Source organism: Triticum urartu, chromosome 4 (genome assembly GCF_003073215.2).
Source record: "Triticum urartu cultivar G1812 chromosome 4, Tu2.1, whole genome shotgun sequence".
NCBI lineage: Eukaryota > Viridiplantae > Streptophyta > Magnoliopsida > Poales > Poaceae > Triticum > Triticum urartu.
Genome location: NC_053025.1, coordinates 282,783,327 through 282,789,326, shown reverse-complemented (window position 1 = coordinate 282,789,326; position 6,000 = coordinate 282,783,327).

Below are 6,000 nucleotides of genomic sequence, written 5' to 3'. Positions count from 1 at the left end.
TCAAGGAGAAATGATATGACAAGGAAGATCGATGTAATATTAGCTCACTATCGAAATTTGTGCTCCGTGAAGAAGGAACATGTAGCACAGTTAAAAATTAGCCCAATAATGGTATAACCGATCAGGCTAGGAATGACTTGAAGGATTATTAAACTCATAAGCAACAAAAATTAATTAGGGTTATCGAACCGGAATGCGGAATCAGTTCACATATCGGTGTTCTCGGTTGATGACAACCCAGAACCCAGAAAAATTGGAATCGGTGAGAAATAATAGTTAATGAAGAACCCATAAGAAGTTATGTAGTACCATGACATTATCAAGGTATCATAGTGTAATACTTGACATATCAAAGTAAAGGTTGGACAGGTGCAATGATCTGCACAAGACAAGTACTTCAACTTGTCCGAGAAATGGTATTAAGGAGAAAATATGGTCGGAACCATGATTGCAAAGGACCAAACATAGATACAGGACGAACTTATAACAAGGGGATTATTATCATTTGCAAGAAGCTTCGATGAAAAGTTCCACATCGGGTCCATGGGCATGAACGCAAAGGCTCAAGGTCGACTCCCACTTCTTCAATGCATAACCTTTCATTTTACTTCTCGCTTTTAATGAGGTTGTAGTGTATAAATTTTATCTGGCGAAGCGACAGAAGAGTATGACTCGCGAAAACTTTCGGTTCATACTGTTTGGGGAAGGCATAGGTTCAAACCATCGGGGCATCTTAGGAGTATATACCACAAATTTCAAGAATAAATAACACAAGCTCGATAGTAGAGCATGCTTGAGAAAGCAGAGGATACAATTTACCAAAGGCATTATGTATCCGAGGAAATGCTCACAGACTTATTGAATATGAAGGACACTGTCGGATAAAATCCAACAAAGGATCTGGTGGTCCTCAAGGGATCTCGTGTGAGCATCGGTACTCAACCAGAGGAAGAAACAATGCAAGGAGATCAGACTTTAGAAACAACTGACTAATTCAAGGCTCAAATGCAAAGGAATTATTATTTCCAAATAGAAGGATTAGAAGAAGACGCTCCGATCAAGGGTGGATAAGTTCAATAGACCTAAGAGTACAATTGAGGGCAAACAAATTGGTCGAGAACAAGCTCATGTTCAAAAATGACGTCTGAGCCAGAAAGATAATTTAAAAGGATCAACTGATAATTGCGTGCATTCGCACTCATGTTGAATCAATAGTATCAAAATTACGGTGTGTAAGGATACTAACGAATATTGCCAGACATATGGAAAGCATCCATAATGCAAGCAGACAAGAATTGCAGAGCAATAAGCTACTAAGGATTCTTGGAGGATCGAATAGTATTTCGAAGACCATTGTGAAACACATGAACAGCTGGGGGGTGAGTGGATACTCGATAAGTGCGAGAATTATCCATAGGGGTATTCAGGTGACAAAGAACAGCAAGGCAGTAAGCTTAAAGGATTATCGAAACAATGACGAGTATTTCCGGGTATCTTGTAATAGCAAGACCAACTGGGGATGAATGCAAGAATAACAACTGCAAGTAGTTATCCATAAGGGTTGACGGTGGAAGGGGAATTGCAAACGCGATGAACACAAGTTCTCGGGTTAACAGCGGAGAATATCTTCAGGGTCTTCACGTGCAGGAGACAATCATCAGTAATAAGGGGCTCTCCGGGTGAAAGTGATAATGAGATCCTAATGTTAGATTTAGCAAAATTCATTTAACCCGAATAGAAGAGAGATCAGAGTCCCAGAGTATAAACAAGGAGTAAAAGATCCTAATACCACCCAATGGCGACGTGGGCCCGTAAAATAGACAAGATATAATAGTGATATCAACTTGAGGCCTCTGGTGGGATATTTATAGAGTTGTGTGGGCCCATAAAGTAGACATGAATTGTTGAGGCCCCTGGTGGGATATCACTATTATATCACAAGCACCATCATGAATTGTCGAAACACCATTGAAGAGATTGCTTGAAAAGAGAGATTGCACCGGTTGAATTAAATGGCTTGAATGAGATAACAACCTCGAGATATATTAAACGATTGAGAATGGCAACGCAAATCTTTCGAGATATCTTCAGCACTCCGGAATGATTGAATAGCGAGAGGTGAGTAAATAAGAGAGTCTTCGGTAAGGACTTCCAACATGGAAAACATGTGAACCAAAGAAAAAGATATGATCGACACCGAAAGCTTGCATTGAAACCAGCGGAGAAGGAAAAGAACAAAGAATGATGAACTTAAGCTCCGTTAGTATCTTCAAGAGAACCACCGGGTAAGAACATTAATTGAAAAGAATGAAGAGACTTCACATCCATAAAAGGGTACTTGATTAAGAAATCTGAATCCTTGAAGAAAAAAGGGTGGGAGGGTGGGAAAATAAAGACAATTTGGGACGAATGGAACAAACAACGTTGGGAAAAAACTGAGAGGTGATCTTGCAAATGTGGAAATGATCGGATCCTCTTGAAGAGAAAGACGCCGGTTGAAAAGGATTGACATGACAATCTCAATTATCATGAATAGAAGTATGAGAACATCGCCTAGGAAAGGTATGGAATCAACATTTCACTTTGAAGCAACTCAAATACAACAAACCAAAACAAAACAAAGGATTGGCTTGCAAAATAAGCCAAAACAAACATATGATAGATCCCATATCGTATCATGTGTCCGTTGGAAAGATATCCTACGATATACTTGAATTCCCACTTATAAACACCCAAAACTTTCTGGTTATGCAATCAGGTGTTGGGAATACAGGGGAAGCATAATATCTCACCCAAAACTAACAAATCCTACATCCAGCTGTATCCTTCCTTCAACACATAACCAAGAAACCTTCGGAAATCATTTACCTCAACCTTTGAAAAGCATCCGTTATACGAGTTATGGCAATACACCCAAACTCCCGCCGAGTACTGGGTGGCGTCGAGGTTATCTCACCAACAACTGCATAAAAGAGATTTTCGATGTCGGCGAACTCAGGTATTCCAAAACTGCAACGATAAAATTGTGACAACAACACCTTGGAGCTCAACTCCCCGGGACACTGCCACAACCCCTAAATGTCAGGAGGCACCAAGAACAATGTTCTCGTCACAAAACCATCGGAACGATTCCAAGATACTCGCGTGATCCTAATTTTTTTTGTGAAATTTGAGGAGAGAAGAGTCAAAACTCTATGTCAGGAGGCCTCACCAGAGCGACAGAGGGACTGAGGAGTAAAAAGAATCCTACTCTCCGATATATATAATCCTATAAGACTCAAAACATTTTTTCTAGACTCAACAACGCCAGTGATTCGATCAAGCAGGGGGCTCCTAAGTCGGGGAAGGCTCTGATACCAACTTGTAACACCCACGATGCGGCTATATCTCCCATGTGTCAGACCACGACTTAGAGGCATAACCACATAGTAGGCATGTCGCAAGAGGGGTAATCTTTACACATCCCATGTACTGAATAAGAAAGGGATAAAGAGTTGGCTTACAATCGCCACTTCACACAATACATAAAATATAGCATTACATCATCCAGAATACAATCAAGGTCCAACTACGAAACCAAATAAAGAAAGACAACCCCAAATGCTAGATCCCCGATCGTCCCAAGTGGGCTCCACTACTGATCAATAGGAAACGAAACAACACAACGAACAAGATCTTCATTGAGCTCCCACTTGAGCTCAGTTGTGTATCTGCACTGGTATCGTCGGCACCTGCAACTGTTTGGAAGTATCTGTGAGCCACGAGGACTCAGCAATCTCACACCCGCGAGATTAAGACTATTTAAGCTTATGGGATAGGAAAGGGTAGTGAGGTGGAGCTGCAGCAAGCACTAAGCATATATGGTGGCTAACATACGCAAATAAGAGCGAGAAGAGAAGCAATGCAACGGTCGTGAACTAGAAGTGATCAAGAAATGATCCTGAAACTACTTACGTTCAAGCATAACACAAGAACCGTGTTCACTTCCGAGACTCTGCCGGAAAGAGACCATCATGGCTACACACGCGGTTGATGCTTTTTAATTAAGTTTAGCTTTAGGTTTTATACAACCGGACATTAACAAATTCCCATCTGCCCATAACCGCGGGCACGACTTTCGAAAGTTCAAAACCCTGCAGGGGTGTCCCAACTTAACCCATCACAAGCTCTCACGGTCAATGAAGGATATTCCTTCTCCCAGGAAGTCCCGATCAGGCTCGGAATCCCAGTTACAAGACATTTCAACAATGGTAAAACAAGACCAGCAAAGCCGCTCGAATGTGCCGACAAATTCCGATAGGAGCTGCACATATCTCGTTCTCAGGGCACACCGGATGAGCAATCCGTACAACTAAAACCAACCCTCAAGTTTCCCCGAGGTGGCGCTGCAAGGGGCTCTAGTTTGGACCAACACTTAGAGGAGCACTGGCCCGGGGGGTTAAAATAAAGATGACCCTCGGGAGCGCGACTCCCAAGGGAAAAGTAGGTGGTGGTGAGGAAAATGGTAAAACCAAAGTTGGGCCTTGCTGGAGGAGTTTTATTCAAAGCGAACTGTTAAGGGGTTCCCATTATAACCCAACCACGTAAGGAACGCAAAATCAAGGAACATAACACCGGTATGACGGAAACTAGGGCGCCAAGAGTGGAACAAAACACTAGGCATGAGGCCGACCCTTCCACCCTTTACCAAGTATATAGGTGCATTAATTAAAAAATAAGAGATATTATGATATCCCAACAGTATCCATGTTCCAACAAGGAACAAACTTCATCTTCACCTGCAACTAGTAACGCTATAAGAGGGGCTAGCAAGTGGTAACATAGCCAAACAACGGTTTGCTAGGAAAGGTGGGTTAGAGGCTTGACATGGCAATATGGGAGGCATGATAGAAGTGATTTCGAGGGTATGGTCATCTTGCCTGAGATCCCGCAAGGAAGAAGAACGAGTCCATGAAGAAGACAAAATGGACGTAGCCGAATGGATCCTCACAACTCCGGAACGAAACCGAAGCTAACGAGAGAGGCAACCCGGAAAGAAGCAAGCAACATAGTAAACAACCGTCACATAAACATGGCATGATGCACAACCAAGTATGATGCATGTCCGGATTAATGAGGCATGGCATGGCAAAGTGCACAAACAAAACTACAAGTTAAGTGGAGCTCAATATGCAACTCCGTTGCATATAAATCACGTGACTTATTTAGTTCTCTCACGTTTAGGTACACAACAAAATTAAATGTTGGTTAGCAAGGCAAGAGGTGAAGCATAATAAAACTAACTATCTAGTCAAGTTTAAATGAGGCCGGAAACAACAACAACAATTCCGGAAAATCCTCATGAGCATATATTAGATTTGGTAATGTTCTACCCTAAACCAAATTTTAGAGTTGTTAAACATGCAAAGTAAAGTCACCATGTTAAACTAGGCATTTTTCTACCCCATTTACATATAAAGATTATAAAATTTGGAGCTACGGTTATTTAGTTATGAATTAAAGCATTTTAGCATATCATTTAAACAAATTAATACAAACAGCAAGATTAAGCATTTTAAACATGGATAAAAGCTGGAAATAGTGAAACTACATGAAAAACTGAGCAAGATGCATATATGACATGTTTCATTTGGATGCATGGATATTTAGGTATAGAAAAAATAAAACTGTGGCAATTCTATAAATATGCAATGCATTGGAAATTAAACAAATCCACAGGCAGAAAAAAAACATGCACGGGCCCGAAGCATTAGCGTGCAGCGGCCCAGAAGAGGACTCGGCCCAAGTGGCTGGCTGTGCAAGAATAAATGAAGAACGGGGCAAAAAGTTGGGTGCTTGGGAATCGAACCGAGGATCTCCTGCTGTTGCTGTGCTGGGATGACCAGCCGAGCTGGCGTGGTGAAGTTGGCATATGAGCGACAAAACATACTAAGAGCAAACAAGGAGGCGGACTCTGGACTCCATGGACGCACAGAAGTCGCCAGCGAGGATGGCGAATGA